Source organism: Balaenoptera ricei, chromosome 6 (genome assembly GCF_028023285.1).
Source record: "Balaenoptera ricei isolate mBalRic1 chromosome 6, mBalRic1.hap2, whole genome shotgun sequence".
NCBI classification, from domain to species: Eukaryota; Metazoa; Chordata; class Mammalia; order Artiodactyla; family Balaenopteridae; genus Balaenoptera; species Balaenoptera ricei.
This window is the reverse complement of record NC_082644.1, coordinates 39,779,515-39,792,481: the sequence shown is the minus strand read 5'-3', so window position 1 is coordinate 39,792,481 and position 12,967 is coordinate 39,779,515.

The following is a 12,967-nucleotide window of genomic DNA, read 5'->3' as shown; positions in this document are numbered from 1 at the left end:
TTTCTCTCTTTTTTTTTTTTTTTAAGAAATTCACGTTCTTTTATTTATTTATTTATGACTGTACTGGGTCTTCGTCTCTGTGCGAGGGCCCTCTCCAGTCGCGGCAAGCGGGGACCACTCTTCATCGCGGTGTGCGGGCCTCTCACCATCACGGCCTCTCTTGCTGTGGAGCACAGGCTCCAGACGCGCAGGCTCAGTAATTGTGGCTCACGGGCCCAGTTGCTCCGTGGCATGTGGGACCCTCCCAGACCAGGGCTCGAACCCGTGTCCCCTGCACCGGCAGGCAGACTCTCAACCACTGCGCCACCAGGGAAGCCCTATTTTTCTCTTTTTAAAGGAAGTTTCATCCTGGCCCAGTATAGAATATTCCCTTTAAAACTTCTGGCTTACTTTTGTTGTATGATTTAAATGGCTTAGTGAACATTTTCTTGTCAAAAGTAAAGCAGGACTTATATATACTACCGAATGTAAAATAGATAGCTAGTGGGAAGTAGCCGCATAGCACAGGGAGATCAGTTTGGTGCTTTGTGACCACCTAGAAGGGTGGGGTAGGGAGGGTGGGAGGGAGACGCAAGTAAAGCAATTACACTCCAATAATGATGTTAAAAAAAAAATGTGAAAACACTTTGCACCTTGTAAACCCTGAAGTAAAATACACATATCAGCTAAAAAAAAAAAAAAAGTAAAGCAGGATGTTTGAAAGACCAGGGAAAACTTTTGACAGCTGACAAATCTTCTAAATGCAGTGAACTTATCAAAAGCATCTTTCTAGGTAAACTTTAGTTCACCTTATGAAGCTAAAATAGAACAAGGACAATACAACAAACAAAACAATATTGGCAGGAAAGCTATATTGGAAAGTCAGTATTCTACATTGCCAACAGTTACCTTACCTGGCAATAACTCGTCATAAGATAGCAAACATGATTTAAATACATCCGGGCTTCTAGAGGTCCCATAGGAGTCTGATCTTATAGAATTCTAGAATTTTAGAATCTGTGGAAATCAAGGGGCAACTGTTCATCCCTCTGCCTTTGCCGGGGCTGCCTGAAAATCACCCAAGAGTTATAGGAGTTGATTGACCAGTTGTGAGCTTTTTTTTCTCAGCAGAGCCTCTCATCAGTTAATGTTTAGGTATATGTCACATCAACTTTGGAAATGGATGAGTAATTTTTACCTGGTGTCACTGAGCCTTACCTTTGATCTGTGGTTTGTTCTGCTATTTTGAAACACAATGGCAGGCTTTGAAGTGAATTTTCTATAATACTGAACAGCTTGTGGTGAAGTTCAGGAGAAAGTGAGTATGAAGACTTGATTGCTTTGAATGGGGTCCTTAATTCACACTGCAATGAGTTCAATGAGTTTATCTTTAACAATCTTGAGAAAAAAAAAAAAACTCTAAGAACTATGTCAACAGTAGGTGGATATGAGGGTATCAGTGAGATGCCCACCAATAACCTAGAAATAAGGTGGATTAATTAAATGGAAATAAATTAGACTAATTAAATATAATTAAATGGGAGGAGCCGGCTCATGGGAGTCTAGAAATAAGATTGCCAAATTAAGTAGAAATAAATTAGACCACTTAAATAAAATGAAATAGGCTGTGTCAGCCTGTGGGAATAGCTCTCAGACTTGTAATTTAACCAGTGATGTTAATACAGTACAAGAAAGAACATATTTATTATAGCATACAAAATGAATTTAAGAGAAGCAAATTCTGCCAATGCATGCCCATCACTATAGGGGTAGGAAACCTATTTGGCGGACAGGGTGAAATACTGGAAATATGCTCTCCTATAAAGTTACTGGCTTGTTATATCCCTTGTATTGGCTTGTAAAATCCCTTGTTATATCTACCTACACTACATGGTCTCCATATAACTGGAAATAACAAAACCCATTCCAGCTAAATGAAGCAGGAATGAAGTTTATTGCAGGATTTTGGACAGCTCACATCCTCTCTGGGAGGGCTGGAGGGTTATGCTTGGATGCTCTGTGGCCTGAAGCAGACCTCACAGTGGGATGGCTCCAGGGACAATCTCACTGCTGCCACCACCACTGGTCAAAGGTGTGCTGGAAAGCCGATACCCACTCATTGGCCACTGCTGCCTTAAAAGCACCTTCAACACCATCCTCAAAAAATTCTGATTTTGCACAATGCTAGGTCAAAATCTCAGGTGGGTGTGTCTGATTGGAAAAATCTAGGTCACATGGCTTCCCTTAGCTTCAAGGGAGTCAGGAAATCATGCTCTCTGACTCTTCCTTGGGAGACCACTCATGTGGGGCAAGGTCCCCCAAAACAGAAACAGTGACAGAGGTCCACCACAGGGATGAGCCAGATGGAGGAGTTAGGCCCCTAGTCATGGGAATGCTGTGTTCCCCATTGTCAATGAATACACGAACTAGTCTATATTATTCATTGGTTTCAAGCCTGGAGCATCTGGTAATAGTGGAAAAGCCCAGTTTCCAGACCGGCAAGGCTGTGGAACAAACTTGAGTCATGGTAAACTCACCAACCTAATGCCTCCTGCCTCCTAATGCCTCTGCTGCCAGCCAACCAGCCAGCTTTCCCCTGGCAACACCCTCTTGTTTTCAAATTTCAACAAAAATGTCTTAGACCACAGATGAATCCATCTCAAGGCCAAATGGCCTGACATACAAAAGAATTATGAAAAGAGGCCTACAGGAGTAGCTACGTCAACGGATGTTTTTTTGATTAACATGAACCTCCACTTTAAATGTGCTAAGGTTGGGAGTTGGAACCATGGCAGCTGGATTGATGAGAGGCCCCCATGCAGGGGGGCCTGCCCTGGATGGAAGCAATGTCTGCTTATGGGTGGGAGTGTCTGCCCTGGGTGGAAGCAATATCTGTAAAGAGATTAAAAACAATAAAACCGACTAAAAGTTGGTTTGCTTTTTATTATCACCATGTGTGGGTAATTCTAAACCATGTCAGTGATAAGATACTCATACGTCTAAAAATCTTTTTGTTGCCTATATTCTAAACAATTATTAAAATTGCTGTTGAGACTTAATAATACATATGTCAGCCTCAAATTAAATTTCCTTATTCTTTAATAAAGACTGTATTCTACATGCAAGTTAACTTGGTGAACTCCCTGTTATATAGCAGACCTCTGAGTTTTGAGAGAAAATGCGTAATGGTCTACAATTGTTCAAGCTTGCTTTGGGCCGAGTACACTCCTCCAAACCCCATAATACTGCAGATTCTGTGTTTAAATAGCAGATTTGAAATAAACCACGATATCCCAGTGAATATAAAGACAAAGACCAGGGCCTGAGTTATTTTCATTCTGTCACCTGTGTGACCACCTGGAGATTTTGCGTTTAAAATTTAAAACAGTAATTGCAAAGTGTAACATTTTTATTTGGTAAGTGCAAATATTAGTTCGTAAATGAAATACTTTATTAAATTTTGAATAACATCCTTAAAATAGAAATTTCTTCTTTTTAAATTGTAATTGTTTTATAGCTAAAGAACAAACACATCAAAACCTAATGGTTGAGCTTCCCTGGTGGCGCAGTGGTTGAGAATCCGCCTGCCAATGCAGGGGACATAGGTTCGAGCCCTGGTCTGGGAAGATCCCACGTGCCACGGAGCAACTAGGCCCGTGAGCCACAACTACTGAGCCTGCGCTCCGCAACAAAAGAGGCCGCGATAGTGAGAGGCCCACGCACCGCGATGAAGAGTGGCCCCCACTTGCCGCAACTAGAGAAAGTCCTCACACAGAAACGAAGACCTAACACAGCCAAAAATAAATAAATAAATTAATTAATTAAAAAAATGCTAATTATAACAACAAACGCTTGCCATTAAAAAAAAAAAAGAGAAAAATGTAATATTTAAAAAAAAAAAACCTAATGGTTATTACTCATATAACATGAGTATAACTGAAAATAATTTGGTTGAGGAGAAGCAGGTGTTAAAAAAGTGGTCTCCTCCGAGTGTCAAATATAATAGGCCCTCTGTGCGAGGTGTCTCAAGGTCCCTGCAGATTTGGAGTAATAATGCTGATGGTTAATGGTGTTTTTGCCGTGGCGAAGTGAGTAAGTAAGATTCCTTCAACATTGGCCCTGTGGCATTCTTTTCAGCATTATTCCAAATATTATGCCTAAAACAAACAAATGAACAACAAAAAGTACAAGCAACGAAAACAAGAAATCGTAGCTTCTGTGTTAAGGCAGAGAACTAAATGCAAAATTAATAACAGTAACACTAACAAAATTTTGGGTGGAAGAAGTTACTCATTCATTTGGATCCTGGTCTGTCCCTGTCACCCCTGCCTTCCCACTTCAATGAACAGTTCCCTTTTTGAGCGTGCCAAGTCTGTGCTAGGCGCTGTATCACACACGTACGGTCCTCATAAGGTAGATCCTGGGGTCATCCAATTTAGCGGATGAAGAAACTGGGGAGCGGAGGGATGAAGCAATTTGTGTGAAGGCTCATGGTTACTACGTAGAAGGGGTTGGGAGGGAAGCCTTTCCTTCTGCTTTCAAAGCCTCTCCCTTGTGCTCCTTCTGAGGAGCAGAAACTCATCATCTCCGATTGTCCAGTGAGCACTTAGAGAGTTTGCTGATCTTGTGCCGATCACTCTTTTGCTCCACACTCAGGACTGAAGGCTGCTACGAGCAGCGGTCTCAGGGTGTGGTTAAGCGGAACAGTGACTGCTTCACCCTGAGCTCCGCGCTCCTCCGGGCCCAGGGCTGGGGGGCTGTGCACGCATCCCATCTTTGGCTCTTCACCAGGCCAGCTTCACAGGGGAGGAAACCGAGGCTCGAGGAGAAGCATCGCCCTGAAGTTTCTGACCACAGAGCACACGCTCCTAACTGCTGGTCTTCACAGATCCTCGGGCACCTCTCCCTGCCACGTGCTTCTATTCCTAGTCTTGATTGAGTTAGACTTTCTTTGCTTGCTTTAGGTTTCAGGTCAAGTTTGGGGCTTTCCTATTGTTGCTCCAAGGACCAGGCAGCTGTCACAGTCTCAGCTTCTGCTGAGCCCTGAGATGTCCCAGTGGCTTGCAGGATCAAACCCCAGGTGTGACTGGGAGGGATGGGGAAAGGCAGGGGGTGGGAGTGGAGGGAAAGAGGGAAGGCTCGTCGAGTATTCCCTTTTCCTCCTCTTCCTAATCTGATGTTATCATGGGGCTTCTGCTGGCTGCTATTTAAATAATTTGTTTTTTTATACTCCCATTCTTTCATTTAATTTTTATATGGGCAACACGTTCACATGGTTCAAATATCAAAAAGTGTAAAAAGGTATCCACAGAAGAATCTCCCTTCCACCCTTGTCTCACCGCCACCCCACCCCCAGTTGCCCTGCATCCCACCCTAGGGTAACCACTGTTGCAGTTACATGTATGTAATTCCAGGTTGGGTGCAAGGGGAGCGGTGTCCATAAAAATACAAGCAAACACTATAAATTCTTATGTCCAGCTGTTTTACAAAAAGTGATGGTGTCCAATACTGCACTTTTAATTTAATGAACCTTTCCATGGGGGCTGGGAGAAGGAGAAGAAGAGTATCTGACAGTTATCCAGGGAATTTGCACAATTACTCAGTGAATTTACTAAGCAGTGAATCTGAGGAATCTCTACGAGTTCAGACTAGTAAGAATGTATTGGACTTCTTTCTTCTTTCTTTTATTTTTTTCCTCCTTCTCTCTCTTCCTCCCTCCTTTCCTTCCTTTTTCCCTCTTTCTCTCTCCCTCCCTCCCTGTTTTTTTTTAATTTTGGAGTCGGTACATACTCCAGGTATTTGCTACTCTCTTGATCTGCCCAGACGTTGTTGATCTTGATCTTTGTTGCCAAGACATAAGGCTCTCACTGAGCAACTCCCCCAAATTTGGTCTCACTGTACAACACTGCTTATGCCAAACAGAGACGGGTCTCTGCTGGCAGGTTGTCTCCCATCAGAATGTTCAGATACCCTCTTGTCAGCTTTAGTGAGAGATTCAAAGTAAAGTATGCCTCCGGGAGTTAAATAAACTACTTCTGCTTCACTACTCCTGGGAATGCAAAGCTTTGTGATGCCAGTTCAGAGGGGCCCTTTGAACTGCTCTTGTCAAAACACCATGTGGGGAATCTCCTGCCAGGCCAGCATTACCCAACACTGCCAATTCTTAGTCAATATTTTAATAAACATGTTGAGTAGAAACCAACTGGTTAGTTTGTGGAGCTAAACAAATTTAGGAACATGTAACAAGATGAGGAAGGGGGCACAAGCTCTCTCCCTCGTTCCTGTAAATGGGGACAGATCCCTTCTCTCTGCCCTATGGACAGGTTTCACCTGATACGAACGTGCCAGACACCTGACTCTGGGGGGCACTGGAGATAAATCTGCTCTTAGTCTGTCTGGCCATTTAAAAATATTGTGAAAATAATCTGAACAAATTCCTTGGAGGAGATAATTTTTATGTGGTGGTTCTTTAGTTTTCCTCCCATGGTGAGGGCCTCCAATAGGCCTCCTAAGCATTCTTAGCCTTTCAGGCATGATAAGGTTGTTATGGCCGTGAGATGTGGATGTCTGTGTCTCTTCCCTGCCTGAAGCAGCTCTTACATCCCTGGTGATTTCCAGCTCTGGGTGGTTATGAGTGGAAATTGTTGGGGGACTTTTGGCTTTCAATGTATTATATTATTCAGGAGTTTTCCCTTTTTCCACAAATGTGTTATTCTGAAAAGTAATTTGATGTGGACGTCCACAGGAAGTGGTCTCCCTCACAGCGGACCTTATACTTCCGTGTTGCTGGGAAGGGAGAGGGCTGTGGTCAGTAGCACAGTTGGTGATGGTAAGACAGATGGTTCACCCCCAGGATTTCCTCTGTAACTCCAGTAGAGAGATGTGTGGGCCAGCCCTGTAATTCAAGGGTGGCCTGTCATGGCGCTGGATGGGTTTCAGGCTGCACGGTGTAGACAGAGAGAGGGAACCAATGAGCGGGCAAGAGACTGTCTCCTGGATGAAAGCAGATGTTAGTGGTCAGCTTTATCACTGGTTCTGTGTCCTTGTGTGCATGTGAGGCCATGATTTGGGTCTGGGTGGAGAATGGGGAAGGTCACTCTTCTTTCTTGGAGGAGCAGATCTCATTTTTAGACTGCTGGGGGTTTGCTCAGCTCTGTTTTCCTTCCTGTCTTCTCTGCATTGAGGTTGGAGCAGCCCAGGTAGAGCAGAGGGCTGTCGGCTCAGGGCCCCATCTTTGCAGGGCAATAAGTTAGTTCTGCTCTGGGGCCATCCATGTTCTAGTCCTTTCCCCACTTCCTGGAATTCTTACCACCATCACCACCCCTCCCCTCTTTCCCCCATAGTTTCTGGTGTCTTTGTGTCCTTAGGAAATTCAAGACCCTCATTTTCTGCCCTACTTAAGGTTAGCTGTAGACTGGCCCTGTCCTATCACTGCTTCTCCCTTCCTTCTATGCCTGGTCCTCAGGACCTCAGGTGCCTCAGTGAGGTTCAGACCCTTGAATCCATGCTTTGTGAGGGTCCTGATTGCAGATGCGCCCTTGCCAATTTTGAATATCCATTTTAGCCTCGGACTTATACTCTGAAGCTGCTGCAGGACTCAGAGTCCTGCTGTCATGTCAAGGTCATCCTGATCTTCCTGGTTTAAAATAGGGAGGGCTGTCTTTGGTGATGACAGTGGTTCATTTTTGTGTTATTGTCATGGGGCTGGGAGAGCAGCATGGTAGACTAGAAAGAACACTGGATTTGGAGCCAGACAGATAAGGATTTGAATGCTGGCTCCCCCAATTACTAGGAGTAGACCTTGGGCAGTTTCACAATCCCTGGACCCTTGTCTGTAGAATGGGAGGATGATACCCACCTCCTAGGCTCATGAGGGAACATCAAGGTAAGAATGTTCATCCACCACCTGGCACAAAGTAGGCACGAAATAATGTTGGTTTCTTTTCCTTCCCTTTCTTTTAATCCATCCCTTCCCCCTTCTGTTACCACATTTCCATCTGCCTTCCCTACAGCCAGGGCTTTACACCTGAACTGGAGTCTAGCTTCCTCTGTCTTTAGAATGCACTGCTGTTTTCCCCTGATAGCTGTGACCCACCCCTCCTACATGATTTTCACAAGTTATGGTGTAACTTGAGCTGGTGTTAGGAATTAGCACACGCATTAGAAAGTCTCCTGAAGACATTTTGCTTTACGTGGTGATGGAGAGCCTGTTCGTTTCCAAGCAGATGTTTGGGTTGCTACTTGGCAATATAAAAGGAGGCTTGGCTTGTGAACAGGAGTAGGGATACATAGACAAGCACTGTAACTTACTTATTTTAACTGGGCAGGACATATATTGTCCTTTGTGGCTGCAGGATAAAGAGGTGGTAGAAAGCACACGGGAGTTTCAGGCCATGCAGCCCGCCATGGCTTAGGATGCAGGGGTGTGGGCACCTTGATCTGATCGCCTTCCGGTCGTCTCTCTCTAGCCTGGCCCTTTGTGCCTGAGATGGAGAGCTTCCGTTTGGAGGGATTTGTCTTGGAGACTGACATGCGGATGCTTGGACAAAACCAGGTCTTTAGGCATAGTCCAAAGCATGCCTTCTCGATGGGGGTGATTTCACCCGTAAAGGCATGAAATTGCTTCTTGGGGAATGGAAAAATCTTCTTCTTATGTATAAAGCACAGGTATGCAGAGACTACATAAACTGATATATGACATACCTGTGATATTAAACTTTCATGAGGGAGATTTAGGGAAAAAATGTCTAAAAAGTCTCCTTCAGGGGGAAATAATGCAAAAAACAGTTTGAGAAAGAAGGTCTAAAGCTCTCGACCTTGGTTGCACACTAGAATAATTGGAGGGGCTTTAAAAATCTTGATGTCTAGGCTGCACCCCAGACGAATCAAATCAGAATCTTTGGGCTTGGCTCAGGCATTAGCATTTGTAAGACGCTCCAGAAAACTGCAGTGTGCTGCCAAGTTTGACAACCCCTGCCCCGGAGCCCTGGTACTCAAAGTGTAGTCCACGGACCAGCAGCATCAATGTCACCTGGGAGTTTGTTAGAAATGCAGGCTCTCAGACCTCCAGGTGATTCTTATGCTTATTAAAATTGGAGAAGAACTGGGATTCATGTTTATTACTAACAAAAACCTGAGAGCACTTCAACGCAGCTGCATTAATCCAGTGTCAGCATGTTTCTAGCTGTTTGTTTCAGGACCTCACTGTTGGCCTTTGGACTGAGAGGCCTGGTGTATTGGGGGACCCCAAGGCTGCATTTGTGCTCTGACATGTTGGGAAGCCCTGTGATCTCTCAGAAACTGAGCAGACAGCTCGTTCCCAGGGAGGGGACCAATGAGAGCAAAGGGGCCAAGTCCAGTCAGCTGGAACTAAGTGAGGCAGGGTCTCATCATGAAACCAATTGCCATAGAGGTGGTAGTCCTTGGGCAAGAGGCTGATGCATAGAAAGTGATGTTTGGGACAAGGTTAACTTGGCAAGTCTATAGGATGAACAAGAATAGAGGAAGACTGGAAAGTTGGTAAAACTGCTGCGGTCTCGTTCAGATATCTTTGTGAGGCCTGCCAGTCTTTCATTTGTTCATTCATGTATCCATTCATTCAACAAATATTTACTGAGTGGTCACTATTTGGATATGGCCTGGAGTGGTCATTATGGAAAAAAAAGAAGGATAAACATGACAGATCTTGAAGGGAGAGCTTTGGAAGTAATGATCCGAAGACATATATGTTAGGAATCAGCTAGTTTTGATCAACATAAAAATACTTAAAAATACAATTCAAAAATATTTTTGAAATCGACAGATGCAAGGTCTTTTTCTATTTTTAAAATTTATTTTATTGAAATATAGTTGATTTACAATGTTGTGTTAATTTCTGCTGTACAGAAAAGTGATTCAGTTATACATATATATATATATATATATACACATTCTTTTTCATATTCTTTTCCATTATGGTTTATCACAGGATATTGAATATAGTTCCCTGTGCTGTCAGTAGGACCTTGTTGTTTTTTTTTTTTTATTAATGAAAAAAATCCATAATGGTTTATCTGCAATCATTAGTAAGATAAATATTTTTGGCAGTGATCTTTCAATTTTTTAAAATTTATTTTTTATTTATTTATTTTTAAATTAAATTAAATTTATATTTTATACAGCAGGTTCTTATTAGTTATCTATTTTATACATATTAGTGTATATATGTCAATCCCAGTCCCCCAATTCATCCCACCACCACCGCCCCCTGCCGCACTTTCCCCACTTGGTAGGACCTTGTTTATCCATTCTATATTTAATAGTTGCAAAGTCTTTTTAAAGCTAGGGTTTACAGAATAGTTTTGTAAATGGATGACTTAATAAATGAAGAATTTAATGTCATCTGTGTGAATTTAAACAAGAAAAAAAATCATTTCTGGAGTATTTTCACTTCCTGTTTTAGATGGGCATAGATTTGGATTAGGATCTTGAAATCTTTCTTTGCTTATTGCCACAAACTCTTCTTTGACATATTTATTTTTAATTTATTTTTATTTATTTATTTTTGGCTGCGTTGGGTCTTTGTTGCTGCGTGCGGGCTTTCTCTAGTTGCGGCGAACGGGGGCTACTCTTCGTTGCGGTGCGCAGGCGTCTCATTGTGGTGGCTTCTCTTTGTTGCGGAGCACGGGCTCTAGGCGCATGGGCTTCAGTAGTTGTGGCACACAGACTTAGTTGCCCTGCGGCATGTGGTATCTTCCCGGACCAGGGCTCGAATGTGTGTTCCCTGCATTGGCAGGCGGATTCTTAACCACTGTGCCACCAGGGAAGTCCCATCTTCCTTGATATTTTATGAAACGTTATTAGAGGGACGTAAAACGGGTGAGTCCGTGACTGTTCAGACAGACTCAGGCTGTAAGCTGATATATTACTGAGCCAAGCTGTCTACTTCTTGGGGTTTCTGCATCTACTTGACTACTGCAGGGATAATTACTCTAAATTGTCGTCTCATAATTTAACTGATTGAAGGTTACCAGAATAAAGCATTTGAAACTTTATGTGGCTAATGGTTTAGACGTTTTCATGTCTCTGTCTTTAGGATGATACACGTATAATGTGCTTAACTCTCCCACCGACATTAACTTCTCACATTTAGAATGTTGAATTAAACGATTTAGTGTCCTTGACAGTGTAATAGATTTTGTTTAATAGGCAATGTCTAAACCTGGACCAAATACACCTCATTTTAGTTAATGTATTTTTCCTACAAGGAGTGTTCGATGTAAATCTATCAGACACATATGGATCTGTGTGACCTCATAAAAACACTTCTGGAGGTTACATAAGAATTATTCACATCTCCATTTCAACCCTGATGGTAAGGGCGACATGAGACGGTAAGAATGATGCAAAATGAAGAAGGGATTTCACTATTTGTTCCCTTAATCCTAGAAAAGAATGTATATTCAACATCCATAAAGAAACAATGAACCTTAAACGCTGATATTAGGAATCATATTTATTTAATTATTTTATAGTGTTAGTTACAAGGTTTCATAAAATGTTTCTTATATTCTCTTCTCTGCACCATTATGAGATTGGTCAGGTATTTTTTCCCCTACTCTTTTCAAACCACGTACAGAAAGGCCAGAAAGAGTGGATCTAAAGGAGCTTGGTCAGGCCTCTCATCAGCTGGATGTTCTCCTATGCTGGGTTTACTGTTACAAGGATAGAGCAGCCCCTCTGTGGTCAGATCATCTGGATCTTGATACCAGCTCTACCACTCACTAGCTCTTTGCTTCATTCCTTCACTTGCTCATTTAAGACACACTTGTTTGAGCACCTTGTTCCAGGAATAAACTAAATGCATAATGTTTATTGACCTCGTGGAGTCTACAATTGCCTCTAGTGGGTGTAAATCAAATGAATGCAACCCTTGTTCCTTATCTGTCAAAAGGGATACTATTTTTAGTTTTTTAAGGAACCTCCATACTGTTCTCCATGGTGGCTGTATCAATTTACATTCCCACCAACAATGTGGGAGGGTTCCCTTTTCTCCACACCCTCTCCAGCATTTATTGTTTGTAGATTTTTTGATGATGGCCATTCTCACTGGTGTAGTTTTGATTTGCATTTCTCTAATGATTAGTGATGTTGAGCATCCTTTCATGGGTTTGTTGGAAATCTGTATATCTTCTTTGGAGAAATGTCTATTTAGGTCTTCTGCCCATTTTTGGATTGGGTTGTTTGTTTTTTTGATATTGAGCTGAATGAGCTGCTTGTATATTTTGGAGATTAATCCTTTGTCAGTTGCTTCATTTGCAAATATTTTCTCCCATTCTGAGGGTTGTCTTTTCATCTTGTTTATGGTTTCCTTTAATCCTACTACTGGGCATATACCCTGAGAAAACCATAACTCAAAAAGAGTCATGTACCACAATGTTCATTACAGCACTATTTACAATAGCCAGGACATGGAAGCAACCTAAGTGTCCATGAACAGATGAATGGATAAAGAAGATGTGGCACATATATACAATGGAATATTACTCAGCCATAAAAGAAATGAAACTGAGTTATTTGTAGTGAGGTGGATGGACCTAGAATCTGTCATGCAGAGTGAAGTAAGTCAGAAAGAGAAAAACAAATACGGTATGCTAACACATATATATGGAAACTAAAAAAAAAATGGCTCTGAAGAACATAGGGGCAGGACAGGAATACAGACGCAGACGTAGAGAATGGACTTAAGGGCACAGGGATGGGGAAGGGTAAGCTGGGAAGAAGTGAGAGAGTGGCATTGATATATATATACACTGTCAAATGTAAAATAGATAGCTATTGGGAAGCAGTCGCAAAGCACAGGGAGATCAGCTCGGTGCTTTGTGACCACCTAGAGGGATGGGATAGGGAAGGTGGGAGGGAGATGGAACAGGGAGGGGATATGGGGATATAAGTATACATATAGCTGATTCACTTTGCTATACAGCAGAAACTAACACAACAATGTAAA